The sequence below is a fragment of the Loxodonta africana genome, chromosome 5 (genome assembly GCF_030014295.1).
Source record: "Loxodonta africana isolate mLoxAfr1 chromosome 5, mLoxAfr1.hap2, whole genome shotgun sequence".
Lineage (NCBI taxonomy): Eukaryota > Metazoa > Chordata > Mammalia > Proboscidea > Elephantidae > Loxodonta > Loxodonta africana.
The window spans coordinates 109,033,994-109,056,340 of NC_087346.1; the positions used below are offsets into that span (position 1 = coordinate 109,033,994).

At 39.9% G+C, this 22,347-nt stretch overlaps 1 protein-coding gene across 4 annotated transcripts in view; it reads right to left on the reverse strand.

Moving 5' to 3' along the window:
* ATP10D (ATPase phospholipid transporting 10D (putative)) overlaps positions 1 to 8,651 on the reverse strand; it is a 165,284-nt gene extending 156,633 nt beyond the window's left edge. For all 4 annotated transcript variants that reach the window (XM_003415920.4, XM_023555028.2, XM_064285858.1 and 1 more), the window contains exon 1: positions 8,496 to 8,651. The gene's annotated coding sequence lies outside the window, so the exon portion shown is untranslated. The remainder of the gene's footprint in view (positions 1 to 8,495) is intronic.
* Positions 8,652 to 22,347: the final 13,696 nt, after the last annotated feature.

Sequence of the window (22,347 nt, forward strand, 5' to 3'; positions counted from 1 at the left end):
TGGAAAAACATACCTTGCTCATGGATAGGAAGACTTAACATAGTAAAAATGCCTATTCTACCAAAAGCCATCTATACATATAATGCACTTCCGATCCAAATTCCAATGTCATATTTTTAAGGGCATAGAGAAACAAATCACCAATTTCATATGGAAGGGAAAGAAGCCCCGGATAAGCAAAGCATTACTGAAAAAGAAGAAAAGTGGGAGGCCTCAATCTACCTGATTTCAGAACCTATTATACAGCCACAGTAGTCAAAACAGCCTGGTACTGGTACAACAACAGGCACATAGACCAATGGAAGAGAATTGAGAACCCAGATATAAATCCATCCACGTATGAGCAGCTGATATTTGACAAAGGCCCAGTGTCAGTTAATTGGGGAAAAGATAGTCTTTTTAACAAATGGTGCTGGCATAACTGGATATCCATTTGCAAAAAAATGAAACAGGACCCATACCTCACACCATGCACAAAAACTAACTCCAAGTGGATCAAAGACCTAAACATAAAGACTAAAACGATAAAGATCATGGAAGAAAAAATAGGGACAACGTTAGGAGCCCTAATACAAGGCATAAACAGAATACAAAACATTACCAAAAATGATGAAGAGAAACCCGATAAATGGGAGCTCCTAAAAATCAAACATCTATGCTCATCTAAAGACTTCACCAAAAGAGTAAAAAGACCACCTACAGACTGGGAAAGAATTTTCAGCTATGACATCTCCGACCAGCGCCTGATCTCTAAAATCTACATGATTCTGTCAAAACTCAACCACAAAAAGACAAACAACCCAATCAAGAAGTGGGCAAAGGATACGAACACACGTTTCACTAAAGAAGATATTCAGGCAGCCAACAGATACATGAGAAAATGCTCTCCATCATTAGCCATTAGAGAAATGCAAATTAAAACTACGATGAGATTCCATCTCACACCAACAAGGCTGGCATTAATCCAAAAAACACCAAATAATAAATGTTGGAGAGGCTGCGGAGAGATTGGAACTCTTATACACTGCTGGTGGGAATGTAAAATGGTACAACCACTTTGGAAATCTATCTGGTGTTATCTTAAACAGTTAGAAATAGAACTACCATACAACCCAGAAATCCCTCTCCTCGGAATATACCCTAGAGATACAAGAGCCTTCACACAAACAGATATATGCACACCCATGTTTATTGCAGCTCTGTTTACAATAGCAAAAAGTTGGAAGCAACCAAGGTGTCCATCAACGGATGAATGGGTAAATAAATTGTGGTATATTCACACAATGGAATACTACGCATCGATAAAGAACAGTGACGAATCTGTGAAACATTTCATAACATGGAGGAACCTGGAAGGCATTATGCTTAGTGAAATTAGTCAGAGGCAAAAGGACAAATATTGTATAAGACCACTATTATAAGATCTTGAGAAATAGTAAAAACTGAGAAGAACACATACTTTTGTGGTTACGAAGGGGGGAGGGAGGGAGGGAGGGAGAGGGTTTTTTATTGATTAATCAGTAGATAAGAACCGCTTTGGGTGAAGGGAAAGACAACACTCAATACATGGAAGGTCAGCTCAATTGGACTGGACCAAAAGCAAAGAAGTTTCTGGGATAAAATGAATGCTTCAAAAGTCAGCGGAGCAAGCGCGGGGGTCTGGGGAACATGGTTTGAGGGGACTTCTATGTCAATTGGCAAAATAATTCCATTATGAAAACATTCTGCATCCCACTTTGAAATGTGGCGTCTGGGGTCTTAAATGCTAACAAGCGGCCATCTAAGATGCATCAATTGGTCTCAACCCACGTGGAGCAAAGGAAAATGAAGAACACCAAGGTCACACGACAACTAGGACCCCAAGAGACAGAAAGGGCCACATGAACCAGAGACCTACATCATCCTGAGACCAGAAGAACTAGTTGGTGCCCGGCCACAATCGATGACTGCCCTGACAGGGAGCACAACAGAGAACTCCTGAGGGAACAGGAGATCAGTGGGATGCAGACCCCAAATTCTCATAAAAAGACCATACTTAATGGTCTGACTGAGACTAGAGGAATTCCGGCGGCCATGCTCCCCAGACCTTCAGTCGGCACAGGACAGGAACCATCCCTGAAGACAACTCATCAGACATGAAAGGGACTGGTCAGCGGGTGGGAGAGAGATGCTGATGAAGGGTGAGCTAATTATATTAGGTGGACACTTGAGAGTGTGTTGGCAGCTCTTGTCTGGAGGGGGGATGGGAGGATAGAGAGAGAGGGAAGCTGGCAAAATTGTCACGGAAGGAGAAACTGAAAGGGCTGACTCAATAGGGGAAGAGCAGGTGGGAGTACGGAGTAAGATGTATGTAAACTTAGATGTGACAGACTGATTGGATTTGTAAACGTTCACTTGAAGCTTAATAAAAGTTAATAAAAAAAAAAGAAAACAATAAAAATTAGAGCTGAACTAAATGAAATAGATAACAGAAAAAACAATTGAAAGAATTGGCAAGACCAAAAGCTGGTTTTTTGGAAAAAAACAACAAAATTGATAAACCACTGGCCAAAATGACAAAAGAAAAACAGGAGAGGAAGCAAATAACCTGAATAAGAAATGAGATGGGCGATATTACAACAGACCCAACGAAATTAAAAGAATCATATCAGATTACTATGAAAAACTATACTCGAATTAGAAAACCTAGAAGAAATGGATGAATTCCTAGAAACACACTACCTACCTAAACTAACACAAACAGAGGTAGAACAACTAAATAGACCCATAACAAAAGGAGATTGAAAAGGTAATGAAAAAGCTCCCATCAAAAAAAAAAGTCCTGGTCTGGATGGCTTCACTGCAGAGTTCTACCAAACTTTCAGAGAAGAGTTAACACCACTACTACTAAAGGTATTTCAGAGCATAGAAAAGGATGGAATATTCCCAAACTCATTCTGAGGCCACCATATCCCTGATACCAAAACCAGGTAAAGACACCACAAGAAAAGAAAATTATAGACCTATGCCCCTCGTGAACGTAGACGCAAAAATCCTCAACAAAATTCTAGCCAATAGAATTCAACAACATATCAAAAAAATAATTCACCATGACCAAGTGGGATTCATACCAGGTATGCAAGGATGGTTCAACATTAGAAAAACAATTAATGTAATCCATCACATAAATTCAAAAAAAGACAAGAATCACATGAATTTATCAATTGATGCAGAAAAGGCATTTGACAAAGTTCAACACTCATTCATGATAAAAACTCTCAGCAAAATAGGAATAGAAGGAAAATTCCTCAACATAATAAAGGGCATTTATACAAAGCCAACAGCCAACATCACCCTAAATGGAGAGAGCCTGAAAATATTCCCATTGAGATCGGGAACCAGACAAGGATGCCCTTTATCACCGCTCTTATTCAACATTGTCTTGGAGGTCCTAGCCAGAGCAATTAGGCTAGATAAAGAAATAAAGGGCATCCAGATTGGCAAGGAAGAAATAAAAGTATCTCTATTTGCAGATGACATGATCTTATACATAGAAAACCCTAGTGAATCCTCCAGAAAACTACTGAAACTAATAGAAGAGTTCAGCAGAGTATTGGGATCCAAGATAAACATACAAAAATAAGTTGGATTCTTCTACACCAACAAAAAGAACATCAAAGAGGAAATTACCAAATCAATGTCATTTACAGTAGCCCCCAAGAAGATAAAATACTTAGAAATAAATCTTACCAGAGATGTAAAAGACTCATACAAAGAAAACTATAGTACACTTCTGCAAGAAACCAAAAGAGACTTATGTAAGTGGATGAACATACTTTGCTCGTGGATGGGAAGACTTAACATTATAAAAATGTCTATTCTACCAAAAGCAATCTATACATTTAATGCAATTCTGATCCAAATCCCAATGACATTCTTTAATGAGATGGAGAAACAAATCACCAACTTCATATGGAAGGGAAAGAGGCCCCGGATAAATAAGACATTACTGAAAAAGAAGAACAAAGTGGGAGGCCTTACTTTACCTGATTTGAGAACTGATTATACCACCACAGTAGTCAAAACAGCCTGCTACTGGTACAACAGATACATGTACCAATGGAACAGTATTGAGATTCCAGACATAAATCCGTCCACATATGAGCAGTTGATACTTGACAAAGGCCCCAAAACAGTTAAATGGGGAAAAGACAGTCTTTTTAACAAATGGTGCTGGCATAACTGGATATCCATCTGCAAAAAAATGAAACAGGACCCATACCTCACTCCATGCACAAAAACTAGCTCAAAATGGATCAAAGACCTAAATATAAAATCTAAAATGATAAAGATCATGGAAGTAAAAATAGGGACAATGTTAGCAGCCCTAATACATGGCATAAACAGTATACAAAACATTACAAAGAATGTAGAAGAAAAACTAGATAACTGGGAACTCCTAAAAATCAAACACCTATGCTTATCCAAAGACTTCACCAAAAGAGTGAAAAGACTACCTACAGACTGAGAAAAAGTTTTTAGCTATGACATTTCTGATCAGCACCTGCTCTCTAAAATCTACATGATACTGCAAAAACTCAACTGCAAAAAGACAAATAACCCAATTAAAAAATGGGCGAAAGATATGAATGGACACTTCACTAAAGAAGAAACTCAGGTAGCTAGCAGATATATGAGGAAATGTTTCCAATCACTAGCCATTAGAGAAATGCAGATCAAAACTACAATGAGATTTCATCTTACTCCAACAAGGCTGGTATTAATCCAAAAAACACAAAATAATAAATGTTAGAGAGGCTGTGGAGAGACTGGAACACTTACACATGGCTGCTGGGAATGTAAAATGGTACGACCACTTTGGAAATCGATTTGGCGCTTCCTTAAAAAGCTACAAATAGAACTACCATTCAATCCAGCAATCCCACTCCTTGGAATATATCCTACAGAAATAAGAGCCTTTACACGAACTGCTATATGCACACCCATGTTTATTGCAGCACTGTTTACAATAGCAATAAGATGGAAGCAACCAAGGTGCCCATCAATGGATGAATGGATAAATAAATCATGGTATATTCACACAATGGAATACTACGCATCAATAAAGAACAGTGAGGAATCTGTGAAACATTTCATAACATGGAGGAACCTGGATGACATTATGCTGAGTGAAATTAGTCAGTTGCAAAAGGTCAAATATTGTATAAGACCACTATTATAAGAACTTGAGAAATAGTTAAAACTGAGAAGAAAACTTTTTTTTGTGGTTACATGAGGAGCGGAGGGAGGGAGGGTGGGAGAGGGGCATTCACTAATTAGATAGTAGGTAAGAACTACTTTAGGTGAAGTGAAAGACAGCACACAATACAGGGGAGGTCAGCACAATTGGACTAAATCAAAAGCAAAGAAGTTTCCTGAATAAACTGAATGCTTTGAAGGCCAGCGTAGCAGGGGCAGGGGTTTGGGGACCATGGTTTCAGGGGACATCTAAGTCAACTGGCATAATAAAATCTAGTAAGAAAACATTCTGCATCCCACTTTGAAGAGAGGCGTCTGGGGTCTTAAATGCTAGCAAGCAGCCATCTAAGATGCATCAATAGGTCTCAACCCACCTGGATCAAAGGAGAGTGAAGAACACCAAGGACACAAGGTGATTATGAGCCCAAGAGACAGAAAGGGCCACATGAACAAGAATCTACATCACCCTGAAACCAGAAGAACTAGATGGTGCCCGGCTACAACTGATGACTGCCCTGACAGGGAACACAACAGAGAACCCCTGAGGAGCAGGAGAGCAGTGGGATGCAGACCCCAAATTCTCATAAGACCAGACTTAATGGTCTGTCTGAGGCTAGAAGGACCCCGGTGGTCATGGCCCCCAGACCTTCTGTTGGCCCAAGACAGGAACCACTTCCGAAGCCAACTCTTCAGACATGGATTGGACTGGACAATGGGTTGGAGAGGGTTGCTGGTGAGGAGTGAGCTTCTTGGGTCAGGTGGACACTTGAGACTATGTTGGCATCTCCTGCCTGGAGGGGAGATGAGAGGGTGGAGGGGTTTAGAAGCTGGTGAAATGGACCGAAAAGAGAGAGTGGAGGGAGACAGTGGGCTGTCTTACTAGGGGGAGAGTAATTGGGAGTAGGTAGCAAGGTGTATATGGGTTTTTGTGTGAGAGACTACTTGATTTGTAAACTTTCACTTAAAGCACAATAAAAATTATTAAAAAAAGATAATATAGTATTAAATCTTGCCTTTCTTTCAATATATTGCAAGCATCTTTCTGCATCATTAAAATAAAAAAAAAATTGGTAAATGAATTTTACCAGTACGTATTAGTACATTGATTCATTTAAATATTTTGCCATGGGGGAGGCAGTTATTTCCTTTCCAACATTTTTGTAATCACATTATAGATAATAGTACATTAATTCATTTAAATATTTTGCCATGGGGGAGGCAGTTATTTTCTTTCCAACATTTTTGTAATCACATTATAGATAATATTGTAATGAACATATTCATTTATAAGTCTTCATATGGAATTAAGATGATTTCCTTGATTATATTTCTAGACTCAGGATTACTGGGTCAAAGGGTGTAAATATTTCCAAGTTCTAATACATTGGCAGTTCAAATCTGACAGGCGCTCCTTGGAAACTCTACGGGGCAGTTCTACTCCGTCCTGTAGGGTCACCATGAATCGGAATCGACTTGACGACACTGGTTTTTTTTTTTTAAATACATAATATTGCCTTGAATAGCTGTATTAATGTACCCTTCATTAAGCAACATAAAATATTCCAGTAAGGCCACAACTTTTCTTCGAAACTACTATCACCATTCCTTCTTACTCTTATTGGTGGTGCAAACAGTTAAGCGCTCTACTACTAATCAAAATGTTGGCAGTTCCAACCCACCCGGAGGCACCTCAAAGGACAGGTCTAGCGATTTGCTGTCAAAAGGTCACAGCCTTGAAATGTGGACAATTTTAACTCCTAGTTTTTAAAAGTACAGTTGTCTACCAGATGAATCTTCTTTGTGTTGTACTATAAATTATAATCAAATCCTGAGCATTTTCCCAATAATATCAAAGTAAATAATATCCTACTCAATTTCTATTTAGTTATTAGGTAATTTCATTGTATTGGAAAAATATTGTTCTTGCTACTTCAAGACCAAAGACTCCAGACATCCCTTTACAGACTGCTTAGATGCTCTTTCTCATACAATTTAGCAAATGTTAAATTAGCAGCTACAATGTTATTTTTAAAACTCCCTAAAACTTTTTGAATGGTGACAAGTCATTCTTTAGAATGGATAGCATGATCTCATTTGAAAACAAAACAAAACTATCTGAATGTAGATATGAGGTATGAATTTGTAATGAGACCAGAAACAAGTCCAGAAGGAGCAGTTACTAGCTCTTGGGGTGGACTGGAGTGATGGATCACTCTGGGATACTGTATGAGTTTACTCTGTTACAATTATCATGTGCTACTTTTGTGATCTTAACATGCCAACCAAAATTTTTTTATGAGGCTACTCTTCACAGGAATGTAATCACTCCTTTGGAGTTGCTTTTCTAATACAGTAATACTGGTGGATAAAGAGCCCCTACTCCTGTTTTTTTTTTACTCCTGTTGGTCCATCTTTCAATGTGAATAAGAGTCTGAGGCTTGGTCCAAGGCTATAGAAGAGCTTTTCTCTTTGCAAAGAATTTGCTTGCAAAGAAGCAAGAAGAAACTCTGGTTTCATTTAGATCACATTTCTAAACACCCTAGCTAACCTGCCCTTATGAGTAAAAGAAGCTTCAATACATTCTTTCTAAAAGGCACAGGTAGCTTCGGAGTCATCAGTAAGATCCTGTAGACAGGAGAGCTTCCCTGACCAACCAGATGTCTGCCCACCGCACATACTAAAACATAAGTTTTATAATGCAAGATGAAGGGTGCCCAAACAACTATTAAGTTCTTCAAAGTTTGTGTTTTGGGGGGAAGAATGCAAACTTTAAGGTAGTACTTCAAAAACTATTTCTGAGTAAGCTCTAACACAAACACCTTTTCCTTCCTAAGGAATCAACGCGTGATTTATTTACTGGGTTACATTTTCAACACCCTTTTTCTTCATCACCTTTGGAGCAGATAGCCAAAATTGTTTTAAACTGCACGATTTCACAACGGGATGACGGGTTTTTACGTGTGTGTGCGCATAATTTACCTTTATACAAATCCCAGCATTCAGAATAAATAAAATAATTACGCTTCATAAATCAAATGACTGAATATGGTGTGATTTTGGAGGCTTCTCTCTCTCTCTCTCTCTTTTTTTTTTTTAAGTTCAATAACAGCCCTGAACTCTAGTTTTAAGCCTTTTATCACATGTCTCGCTTATACGGAACCTGAACACGATTATGCACAGACAGGGGGTGGATGGGAGGGTGGATAAAGAAGGAAAAGGCAGAGAAATAGTCAAAGGGTTCACTCGTTCACTCTTACCAATTCCTCTCTCGGCGCACATCACAGCATGACGATCACAAGTCCGGAGATGCAAGAAAAGAACAAAGCACAAATCCGAAGGGCGGGGGCAGGTTATGCCTGTAGACCAGCCATTTGCCTTTTAAGAAAAATCTTCTTTTAAGAATAAAACTCTTCTCAGCTCTGAATCTCAGCTGCCAGAACCGAGCCCGAACTCGGTCAGAGCCTGCGACCTCCTTCTCCCCTCTCTTCCTGGGCTCTCAGCCCCGGCACAGGGGCAGCCGGAGTTTCCGCCAACAGCCAATCGCCCGCTCCGCCTTCCATGACGTCATCAGGAGGCGGGGCCTGGCTCCTCAGTTCCAGCTGTTGAACTGAGCAGCCCATCTGCCCAGCACAGATGCCCCACTGGCCGCGAGTCCCTACGGTCCCACCTCTGACACGTTACAGCACAGATTGCCTACGATTGAGGGTTTGGTTTTTTCTTGCTTTGCTGCAATTTTGTTTAACCATTCACGTATTTACCTAGACTTTAAATACTTGGCAGTTATTTATTGAAAGGTTAAAGAACCAAGCCTAAAAATCTAAAATGTAATGTTATTGTTTTATAACTAGAAAAGAAAGTGAAAATAAAGACCATGGTTCTGATTTGGTCTTTTTCTCATTCCTTGTCTTTCTCTTCTCTCACTCAGGAGAATGTGGCTTTGGTCAGGGTCTGTTGGGCTTTAAATTTACCATTTTTATTTTTTTAATTTTTATTCCTAAATAAATTCCAACAACCTGTCCCGTCTTTCAAAACTTTTGACCAGCTATGTGCTTTGACTGAGAAAGGGAAAAGCTATTTGGAGAAGGCAGAAGTCACTGTGCCAATAACTCAGACCAAACCTACTATAAATTACTGGCTGTAGGTTGTTTTATCTCACAAAAATAAAAATCAAGGGTGGGTTGTGTCTATCTCCCATTTCCTCAAATGTGTAAGTGACAGAAGAAAATTAAATGGTCCTGCAAATGTTTCACTACAAGTGAAGAGCTCAGTGGAACAGACTGATGAAGCTGATTGGGAGACCTGAAGACTCTCTGAGACCATACTGGAGAGGCTCAACAAGTTCTGGCATCCACTGAGAAGGTGCCTCTCCCAGAGGGGGAGAAACAAGTTCTGGGTGTGGCTTCCCCCACGCCCTATTAGGGAAACCTCTCTGCAGGCAAGGGCAATCTCCGGAGTTCAGTCAACTCAGGGAATACACCCAGCCAGCCTAGCAGACTGTGAATTACGTGGTCTCGAAATTCCTGGCAGTACTAGCACTTTTTGGAGTTATGTGAGTGTTCCTAATTTAAGGTGAAAGGAATTTCCCATCTGAAAGCCAGGATTAAAACTTCAGAGGGACCTCTCTGAGCCCCTCAGTCAGCACTGATGTTGTAACCTCGGTAGAGGACTTACTAAAAAAAAAAAAAAATAGGAAGAGGTATATCAGGACAATTCAGGGTTGGAGCTGGCGTTTGCGGCCTGTTTGGATTGCTTAAATCAGTGGTTCTAACTCACTACATAGAGTCACCAGGGGAGCTTGGTGCCAGGGCCCCACCCAGACCAATTAAACCTGAATCTCTGAAGGTGAGGCTATGGCAATTTTTTTTTTCTTCTCCCTCCCTCTCTCTCTTTTAGCTCCACGGGTAATTTTAATATGCAGCAAGTGTTGAAAATCACTAGTCAAGATTTAGATCTTTGTCTTGGAGGAAAATTCAAGTTATATTTAAGTGAAAAGAAAATGCAATTGCAGAATAATGTGAGACATTTTTGTAAAACAACAAAAATTATTTTCTTAGAGGAAAATCCATGTTATATTCCAGTGAAAAAATGCAACTAGTAGAATAACATGAAACACTTTTGTAATACAACAACTTATCCATATATGTGTAGTATATATTATTGTTGTTAGCTGCCATTGAGTTGGCCCCTGACTCCTGGGGACCCTGTGTGTTAATGAGTGGAACTGCTCTCTGTGGAGTCTTCCCGGCTGTAATCTTTACAGAAGCAGGCTTTTTCTTCTGCAGAGTGGCTGGGTGGGTTCAAATCACCAACCTCTGGGTTACCAACTGATCGCAAACTGCTTGTGCCACCCAGCCTCCTTATATATTTGTAAATAAAATATAGAAAACATGTGGCAGGATGCACATCAAAACTGTTTACTCAGTGAGGGAAGGATGAGAGAGTGTGGAGAGATTACTAGCTTTCTATTTGTGTCTGCATCATTTGACTGAATCAAGGGAATGTGTACCACTTCTATAATTTGAATATATTTAATCAAATTTTTAAAACTCATATTTATGAATGCCATTGCAAACAACTACTATCGAAATTTTTTTTTTGCAAATGTACCTCTAATATCCAATTTTCCTTTTAATGCTATTTTCATTTTGTAAAAAAAAAAAAATCTTTGACTAAGACATTACTTACTGAAATGTATATTGATCCACACAGTCATTTCTAAACTTAAAAAAAAATCCTTCTAATAGGTATCCTTTCATGTAATTTCTGAAATACATTCAATTTTTCTGTACGTATCATCTCATGAAGTTTTTAAAAAATAATACGCAAAGTATATAAGATAGATATGAGGTAATTTCATGTTTGTCATCTGGAAAATTATTTGGGCTCTCGATACCAATAACTTCATGATTAATTACCAAAGAGAAACATATGACATAGTACTCAAGTGTCTAGGTATGACCTAGCTTTAAATCTTAGCTCTGTAATCTGTTAGGTACATGACCTGAAGTTACATCTCTAAGCTCCATATATAAAAAGGATCCAGTAGAAAGTTATGTGGCACAAGTGTTTATCATTGTGCAAAGCACACACCACACCCATTGCCATCATGGTGACCCCACGTGTCAGAGTAGAACTGTGCTCAGTAGGGTTTTCATTGGCTTATTTTTCAGAAGTAGGTCACCAGGTCTTTCTTTAGAGCCACCTGCGGGCAGACTCAAACGGTCAACCTTTCAGTTAGCAGCTAAATGCATTAACCATTGCACGACCCAGGGACTCCTGTAAAGCACATAATATGTGTTTAATAAATGATAGTATCAATCCATTAGGTCCTTGGGTGGCACAAATGGTTTGCTGTTGGCTACTAAATGAAAGATTGGCAGGTCAAACCCACCCAGCAGCACCTCAGAAGAAAGGCCTGCCAATGTGCTTCCTTAAAGATTACATCTAAGAAAACCCTATGATGCAGTTCTACTGTGTAACACATGGGGTCGCCATGAGTCAGAATGGCCTCGACAGCAACAGGTTTGGTTTTTTATCAATCCACTGACTTTGTTTTCCTCTCTCTTTTCTCAAACAGACTTGAGGATTATCATAACAGCAACAGCTTAAGAATTCCTCAGAAAACATCTTTATAAAACAGTAAGCATTATCCGTCCTATGACATATGATACTTCTTATCCAGCTATATGTGAAAATGAAACATTTTCATTCTTTTATTCCATTGCTTTAACATGTAACACATGTTACATGTTACAATGCAGTATTTTTGGCCTCAAAATGTTTTACATGTGTTTCCTAAAGTGGCACACGTGGTGATTTTTCATGATTCATAATCAACCACTTCTTTTTATAAACAGTGTGTGACTCAAGCACAGGAGAGGACATTTCTCACGCTCAACTTTTTGACTAACTTCTGACAAAAGAGAAGAGAGACATGCCTCAGGCAATTAAGCTTGTCCCTTATAAATGATCCCTGATTTTGGTAACATCACCACAGAATTTTTTTTCTCTCTCTTTTTTTTATCTTTTCTTAATATTTACTGAACACTAGTGAAACATTTCATGCTAGGCACACTTCTAAGCACTCTACATCTCTGACTTTGTTTAATCCTCTTACCAGACCTATGAGGTTAGTCTTCATTTAAAGATGAGAAAACTGAGACAGAGAGGTAAAGCAACTTGCCCAAGGCTGCACAGCTAGTACACAAAAGTGCAGGGATGTGAACCTGACCTGACACCCCATATTCTTAGCCCCATCATTCCACCGTGTACTATACTGCATAGCTTTTGATGGATTAGAAAGACGTGTATTCAATGGTTTTTATCGATGAGGGGTAAAACATATACTATGACTATAACTGCCCTTTTGAGAGCAGGAATTCTATATTTTTAAAAACAACAAGGATATATACATTATTATTACTACTTGTAAACTTAGATTTTGTGTGCATGTGCCTTTCTTTAAAGATAAATTGTATTCCCTTCCCTTTCCATCAGCTCAGTCACTTTCTTCCATATGAGAACACATTGGCTTTTAACCTTGTGAAAATCCTTGAAATGTAATGATTACACAGAATATCAGAAAGAGAAGCTCCAGACTGGTAGAGTTCCAAGCTGGCCCCAGAGTTCTAGATAAGTCCATTGACTCCTGGATCCCTTTTATAATGTGAAGAAAAGCAGTGATGATAGAAGAGTAGCAGAATTTTTCACACAAATCCATGGTCTTTTGGTCTAGAAAGGATAATTTGTCAGTCTCTTACTTAGACAAAAGTAGGCCCTGGAGCTTTTGTCTGAATAGATGTGGTTGAGATTTACAAAGAAGTATACAATGCTCTGGATAATATTTATTCCCTCTGCTGGCCAGAGAAAGGGAGCCTTGAGAAGGTGAGAGGAGGAGGGATAGATAGGTCTCCCTCTAGAGAAAATTGGATCCAGCCACTAAGGAATGGTTTACGACCTTGAGCCAGAGGGGAAGATGGACAATGACCAATTCCCTGAGCAAATATGGCTGAATGACTTTAAGAAAGTGATGTCTCATATTCGCTTTTCAGCTGTTTCTGTCTCCTTCTGGGCTGATATATTATTTACAAATCAGAGCCCTTCCACTCCTCCAAGCATCAGATTATGCATATACTGCAAGGTAATGATCTTTCAGCTTTGGGGCAGCTGCATGGAACCTTGGTGACTAGAGCTTATCATGGACAGGAAACCCATGGAGTTTATGAAGGAATCTGTGTTCCAGGTTTCCAGAGAGCCAGTGAGTAGCCTGAAGGAATGTTTGGTGGGGCTGGTGAGGAGGCTGGGCAGGGGCTGCTGGCAGGCCCAGTTCCAGACCTTGTCCCAATTCTCTATTTTCACATATATATTTGATAATCAGAAACCCTGGAGATGTAGTGGTTAAGTGTTACAGCTGTTATCCAAAAGGTCTGCAGTTCGAATCTACCAGGCGCTCCTTGGAAGCTCTAGTCTGTCCTATAGGGTCGCTATGAGTTGGAATTGGTTCAATGGCAATAGGCAGGCTTGAACCAGTTGCTATAGAGTTGTTTCCAATTTATGGCCCACGTTTGTCACAACAGGAATGTACACCATAGTGTTTTCAATGGCAGATTTTTTTTCAGAAGTAGTTCACTAGGCCTTTCTTCCAAGACACCTCTGGTTGAATTAAAATGTCCACTTTTCAGTTAGCAACCAAGTGCGTTAACTGTCTGCACCACCCAGGAACTCTTATATATTTAATACCTCTCTCTATTTACAGCTGACATGACCTTTTGGTGGAATTCAGGCTGGCGGTCGGGCACATACAGCCTGCAAATTAGAGCTTGATATGAAAACAGTGAATTGGATTCAAAATTCATTCACATTAAAAAAAAAAAAAACACACGAAATTTCTGTATTATATTACTCGGTGAAATATTATGCAGAACCATATGAAACTGCTAATATTCAATTATTTTTTACCTACAAAAAAGGCAATTTTATATGGTTCAAATAATAAAAGGAAGGGCTGTTAGGCTCTTTAAATATAATTTTAATGGCTGCAAATTCTGGTAAGGTTATAAAAACCATTTACAATTTTTTGTACACATACTTGTGTGATCACAGTTTCTTGTTGGTGGTAATTATTAAGAATTTGAAGTGTAAAGTCTTTATTTGAAATTATAAGTAGCCATTTCAAGCATATAACCTAATATAAAAGTGCTCACAGAAAGAAACCAGACATAAAAGTCCACATGTTGTAAGATTCCATTTATATGAAATGTCCAGTATAAGCAAATACATAGAGACAGAAAGTAGGCTATTGCTTGCCAGGAGCTGAGAGAAAAGCGAAGTGGGAAGTGACTGCTAATGGGTATGGAGTTTCTATCTGGGTGATGACAGTGATCTAAAACTAGATAGAGATGGTTGCACAACTCTGTGAATATACTAAAAACTACTGAATTTTACACTTTACCCTTGATCTTAGCCAAAAGGCCAAGAAGTGATTAAATTTTACACTTTAAATGGGCGAATTCTATGGTATGTGAATTATACCTGAATTAAAAATAAAATTACAGGAGAAAAAAATGTTCACAGAAGTAACAAAAGATTCTCAATAAAAATTTTAAAACGTTTTACATGAATTCAAAGTTTAAAGTTTTTCCTAATTCTTACAGTTTCAAAATATACTATAATTATGCTACAGAAAGAATATGCAGTAAATTTTTCTGCCAAGCTTCATACAGATCAGTTAGTTTACATTATTGTGCTGTGCAAATAGTATCATTTTCTATGCATCCCAGTGTGTGAAAAGTGCTGGAAAGCTCTGTGCTGTATTATCCCCAACTTTTAATAAAAGTCTGTTATATTCACCAGCCTCTATCAATAGGGCTTGGGAGAGTTGTGGGGCAATGTCTGTGTCAGAGCGGAAGTATCCAGAAGGAAGACGGCAAACTCCGGAGACAGTGAGACCAGCAGGGATGTTGGGATTATAAATTCAGGGAGAGCATAAATTCAGGACAAGAGGTGATCAGCCCCTCCACCACCACCCTTCCCCTGGGAATCAATAAACAAGATGGAGTTCTACCTGTTTCATTTGAATTATAAGGGTTAAAGTAACCTCAGAGGGTAGAAAGGTATTGAGACACTTGAATTAAAAGTCAGTTCTATTCTGCATCCCACTTTGAAATGTGGCGTCTGGGGTCTTAAACGCTAACAAGCGGCCATCTAAGATGCATCAATTGTTCTCAACCCACCTGGAGCAAAGGAGAATGAAGAACACTGAGGTCAAACGATAACTATGAGCCCAAGAGACAGAAAGGGCCACATGAACCACAGACTTAGAAGAGACCAGAAGAACTAGATGGTGCCTGGCCACAACCGATGACTGCTCTGACAGGGAGCACAACAGAGAACTCCTGAGGGAGCAGGAGATCAGTGGGATGCAGACCCCAAATTCTCATAAAAAGACCAGACTTAATGGTCTGACTGAAACTAGAGGAATCTCCGCCGTCATGGTCCCCAAACCTTCTGTTTGCCCAGGACAGGAACCATTCCCGAAGACAACTCATCAGACATGGATTGGACTGGACAATGGGTTGGAGAGAGATGCTGATGATGAGTGAGCTACTTGTATCAGGTGGACACTTGAGACTATGTTGGCATCTCCTGTCTAGAGGGGAGATGGGAGGGTAGAGGGGGTTAGAAACTGGCAAAACAGTCACGAAAGGAGAGACTGGAAGGAGGGAGCGGGCTGACTCATTAGGGGGAGAGTAAGTGGGAGTATGTAGTAAGGTGTATATAAGCTTATATGTGACAGACTGACTTGATTTGTAAACGTTCACTTAAAGCTCAATAAAAATTATTAAAAAAAAAAAAGTCAGTTCTACAGTCACTAGAAAAAGATGGCGCAAACTGAATCAAGTCTTCAGTTGTAACCCCTCTGTGTCCAGATCCTCCAAATCTCTGCTTATTCATTTATTTGTGTAACAAATGTTTATTGAGCAGGTAATATGTAACAGGCATCATTTCAGGTACAGGGACTAGAGGGATAAAAAAAAACAAACAGCCCAACCTTCATTGTTGTTCGGTGGCAGCGAGCTGATTCCGACTCATAGAGACCCTGCGTTCAACAAATCGAAACACTGCCTGGTCCTGCGCCATCCTCACAGTCATTATGCTCCAGCCCATTGTTGCAGCCGCTGTGTCATCCATCTTGTTAAGGGTTTTCCTCTTTTTCACTGACCTTCTAAAACTTCCATTGAGTAGATGTAAATTATTTAGTGTATCAGATTATAATAAGTGCTATGGGGAATACGGCAGGGAACTGGGAAAGGAGCATCAGAGTGAAGGAGAGGGTGACTTTTAAGTTTCGATAGGCCTACCAAGAAAGTGACATTTGAGCCAAAGATTTAAAGGAGGTGAGGGAACAAACCATGAGGGTATCTGGGAACTGCGTACTTCAGGCAAAGGGAGCATTTGGTGCAAAGATCCTGAGACGGAAGTACGCTTGATACGCAGCAGAGACAGCAAAGCTCCAGTGTAGCTGGAGCACGTGACTGGATGACGGTGTGGCGGTGGTGGGACGTAGAAGAACTTGAGATCAGAGATGAGACAGAGATGAGATCAGAGATCAGGACATGGAACAAGTTAAAATTTTGGAAGACCCTGCAGTCTTTGTGAGCACTTTGGATGTCGTTGTTGGTGGTGGTAGTTGCCCTTGAGTGGACTCGGGCTCATGGCGACCTTATGTATACAATGAAATGTTACCTAGTCCTGCACCATCACTGGTATATTTGAATGACTGGAATATTTGATCATGGTATATTTGCATCCATAGTTGTGGCTATTGTATCAGTCCATCTCATTGAGAGTTTCCCTTATTTTCACTGACACTCTCTTTTACCAACATATCCTTTTCTAGCTATTGGTCTTTCCTGAGGATGTGTCCAAAGAAAACAAGTTAAAGTTCCATTATCCTCACTTCTCAGGAATATTCTGGTTGCATTTCTTCTAAGATTGATTTGTTCATTCATTTTGGGTATAGCCCTGAGTAATTTGGAAAGAACTAGGTGGGTTCTGGGTAGAATATTGACATAGTCTGATCCATGTTTTAACAGGATCAATCTAGCTTTTTTGTTGACAACAAACTACAAGGAACGATGGTTGATGCAGGGAGTCCAATCAAGAGGTGATTTTAATAATCCAGTATAGAGATGATTTTGGACTAGATCAGTATGGTAACTGTGAAGATGGTGGCCAGCTTCTGGGTACATTTTTGAAGACAGAGCTAATAGGATTGCTCATAAACTTTGTGTGAGGATAAGAAGAGGAGAGTCAAGGATGATTTCAAGGTTTTGGCCTGCACAACTAGAAGGTTGAAGTTGCTTAATCATCTTCATATTGCTCATCTCCAGGATGACCTGTTGTTACCGTTACCTAAATCTGACCCTAATAGGAAAGCAAAAGAATATCTGTATGTCAGGGTAGTAAGATTTTCATGTGTGTGTCAGTACTTGCTAGTTGGCCGCTTGGAATCAACAATTATGAACCATGATATCCTTTCAAAGATAAGTCTGGTAGCACATTGTCACCCTCCAAGAGCATTGCTGTTAAAAGTCTGTTATATAGCTACACATTTTCCTTTGTTTTTCTACCTCCTGTATGGGTACTCGGAGCCCTGGTGGTGCAGTGGTTAAGCATTTGGCTGTTAACTAAAAGTCAGTAGTCTGAATCCATCAGCTGCTCCTTGGAAATCAGATGAGGCAGTACTACTCTGTCGTATACGGTCTCTATGAGTCACAATTGACGGCAATGGGTTAGGTTTTTTTTTAATGGATACTTTAGTAACTAAGTTTCAAAAAAATGCTGTATTCTTCAATTGAGTATCTTTAGCTGAATCTTGCAAAAATATCAAAATATAAAACAATGGTTTCAAAATTCGAAGTGAAATTCACAGAACTGTTATCCTTTAACACTTAACAATTTAAAGTATTTAATATTTTACTGCATCCTCCAAGATCATCCTGTTGATCTTGGGGGTGGGAAGGCCCAAGTTCTAGAACTCTAAAAATCACCCTCTGTAACCATAGTCTCATGTCCTTCTGTAAGTGCTCTATCATTAGCACTTTGAAACCTTCATTTGCCACCCAGTCCAGCCTGGATCCTCTTGTCACGCAGTTCAATGAGGTACTGAAAACAGGTGTACGTGCGGCAATAAGACATTGTGGATTTCAGACATCCCGAGAATGTTTTCTTAACTTTGTTGTTGTTATTTGTCGTTAGTTGCCATCTGTTTTAGTCATCTAGTGCTGCTATAAGAGAAATACCACAAGCGGATGCCTTTAACAAAGAGAAATTTATTTTCATGCAGTCTAGTAGGTTACAAGTCCAAATTCAGGGCATTGGCTCCAGAGAAGGCTTTTTCTCTTTGTCGGCTCTGGAGGAAGGTCCTTGTCCTCAATCTTCCCCTGGCCAAGGAGCTTCTCAGGCACAGGGACCCTGTGTCAAAGGACACGCTCTGCTCCTGGTGCTGCTTTCTTGGTGGTATGAGGTCCCCAACTTTCTGCTTGCTTCCTTTTCCTTTTATCTCTTGAGAGATAAAAGGTGGTGCAGGCCACACCCCAGGAATACTCCATTTACCTTGGATCAGGGAGGTGTTACAATCCCACCCTAATCGTCTCAACATAAAATTACAATCACAAAATGGAGGACAACCACACATGTCCTGACCAAGTTGATACACACATTTTGGGGGGGACATAATTCAAACCATGACATCATTGAATCAATTCCAACTCATGGTGACCCCATGTGTGCAGAGTAGAACCATTTCATAGGGTTTTCAAGGCAGCAACTTTTTAGAAGCAGGTCACCAGGTCCGTCTTCTGAGGTGCCTCTGGGTGGGTTCAAACTGCCAATCTTTTGGCAAGCAGACAAGCACACCAGTCAGGTACTCCGTTAAATGCTCAAAATTGAATGGGGAACCATAGTGGCTGACTCCTGTCTATATGACTTGATACTAGGAAAAACATAGGTGAATGACAGTAAGTGATCCCATTTTTAGCAGTTGCTGTAGAGCAATTTTGACTCATGGTGACCCTGTGTGTGTCAGAGAACTGTGGTCCATAGGGTTTTTAATGGGTACTTTTTCAGAAGTAGACTGTCAAGGCTCTCTTTCAAGGAACCTCTGGGTGGACTCAAACCTCTAACCTTTCAGGTAATAGCCAAGTGCATTAATGATTTGAACCACCTAGCAACTCTGTCATCCCATTTTAGCAAGAGACAAAAATGACCAAATTCCACCAAACCCCTTACTTTCTTGACAAGACTGAAGCTTAGAGAAGCTTACAGGTCTTACTCTTCCTCTAACTCAAGGTCTTGCATTTTCCACTGAGAGATGCCATTTTGCAAATAGCAAAATAGAATTAAATTCCAGGTTGGAGCCTGTTACCTTGGATGGGGTTTCCTTTTGTGGTGCCAGGGTCTAGTCACAATCCAGGTGGATGTCTAATCCTCGTAATTCTTGTCTAATTATCTTGGTTTAGAACATCACCCTCTTTAGGGATCCTATGCATTCTGGTACCTACTATCACTCGTTTCCAGCTAGCAGAAAAGAGTGCAGGGGCTTCATATATTGATTCAACAAATACTTACTGACAGTGTACTATGTAGTTGACTAGGGGCTGAAGACTCAACAGTGGACAAAGTCCTTGACCTCCTGGACCTTGTAGTCTAGTTTGAAAGATAAGCAATAATCAGACAAGAGGAATGCAGTATGAAAATTGCTATGATGGGGAAAGTTCAAGTGCAGCCTAGGTATTGTTGTTGTTGTTAGCTGCCATTAAGTTGGTCCCCAACTTATGGTGACCCCATTTGTTATAGAGTAGAACTGCTCCATAGGGTTTCCTTGGTTGTAATCTTTAGGAAAGGAGTTCACCAGGCCTTTCTTTCACAGAGCTGCTAAGTAGGTTTGAACCACCAACCCTTAAGTTAGCAGCTGATCACAAATCTCTTGTACTACCCAGGCCCCTTAACCTAGACACAGGTGAACAAGAAGGCTTCCTTAACAAAGTAATATCTAAGTTGAACTCTGAAGGATGAAGAGTCAGCAACCAAATGGAATGTATATATAAGAGAAAACATTTGGGAGATGAAAGAGCTATCATATTTGGGAATTTATATGGCATGTTTGTATTACAGCCGGGAGGTTTCCACAGATATTTGAGGTTTTGGTCTGATTAGGGCAGCCATCTCAATGATGGGTTACCATTTCTGGCTCCTTATCCCAAGGGCCTCCTACATAATCATCTTCTACTCCCAGCTCCACTGCCCCTTTACTTTCTACAAATCTACCTTGTTAACCCCCAACCGTGGGAAGACTCTACCAGCCTCTTTTTCCTCCTGTATGTCCAGGCTGTGTTGTGGGAGTGCTGGGAGATAATGTCATAAAAAATGAGCCCATTGGTTCCTCTGGAAAGTTTTTTAACTCAACCAAGTCCACACTCCTGATTAGCAATCTTTCTGTTTATCTCTAAGTGGCTCCTTATCACATTCTCAGTAAGACATTCTCTTCCAAAAAACATTTATTGAGCACCCACTGGGTGCCAGGCACCATGTATCTTAGGCCCCTATCTTACCACCTTCACTCTCTACAGGTGATTTCACCTGTAGAGGTGGATTTCACCTGTATTGAGATGGATCCAAGTCATCATGATGTATGAATACCTTTAATTCCATTAATCCATGATGAATTCAACTGGAGTCCACACTCCTGATGATCAATCTTTCTATTTACCTCTAAATGATGCCTTATCACATTGCCAGCCAAGTCCTCTTCTAACAAACATTTACTGAACTCCCAAGTGCCAGGCACCAAACTCTCTAAGCCCCAGTGCCACCATCTTCACCCTCCACAGGTGATTTCACAATATAATGAGATAGATCCAAGCCACTATGACGTGTGAAACCCATGAATTCCCCTTTCACCATCTTTACAAACTGTCCTCCCTTCTTTTTTTAGAAAAAGGAATTTCACTTCTCTCTGAAATGAATACTCCTGGTCACCAGATCTCGCCTCTTCCAGGGCTTTCTGTCATCAATTATCACCTCTCTTTAGTCATTACTCTGTTCTTTTTCACTGGATTATTCCAGTCAGTGTAGAAATATTCTAACTGGAGATGAATAAGTATGTTCTCTACCCTAAAAAAAAAAAAAAAGAAAGGAAAGAGAAAAAAAAAAAAAAAACCTTTCTTTTGATCTTGCTATACTATGGTTTTATCTCTTGCGTCACCACACGACCATATTTTACTGGAACATGTCTCAAACACATGCTAACTCCTTAAGGTCCAGCGCTTTGGTATCACTCTCATTGGTATCACTCTTTGGTATCACTCTCCTAAAACTGTCTTGCCAAAGGTCACAATTCCAGTTGTCAAATCCAACTGTTTTCCTCTCATTCTCCCTTGACACAACTGACATAGATGACTAACCCCTACTAGTGGGACTCTTACTTTGAGGAGTTACTAGTGTTCTTACTGGACTTTTTTTTTTTTTTTAATTTAAACTCATCAGGCTCGTCTTCCTTTTTCTTTACCTCAAGTGTAACTGATCTTTCCAAGGACAGCTCTGGTAATCTCATTCATTTTCATGGATTTAGTTATGTTCTCTAGGTTAAGGACTTCTCAGGCTTTTTCTCTAGCCTGCCCTCTTCTGAGCTTCAGGGTTGCATTATCAATTGTCTGCCAGCTACCTCCTCCTGGATGGTAATGTCGCCTTAGTACCCCGTATTCTAAATTATAATCTTAGCCTCCCCAAAAAAGGAAGATATTAGTTGATTTTAGTTTTTGTATTATATTCAATATAAATTTACAATTTAAAAGCAATAATAAAAGGTAGATTCATGTGCCCACCTGTCTTAGTTATCTAATGCTGCTATAACAAAAATAGCACAAGTGGATTGCTTTAACAAAGATAAATTTTTTCTCTCACAGTCTAGTAGGCTAGAAGTCTGAACTCAGTGCACCAGCTTCAGGTGAAGGCTTTCTCTCTCTGTCAGCTCTGGAGGAAGGTCCTTGTCATCAGTCTTTCCCTGGTCGAGAACCTTCTCAGCGCAGGGACCCCCAGTCCGAAGGA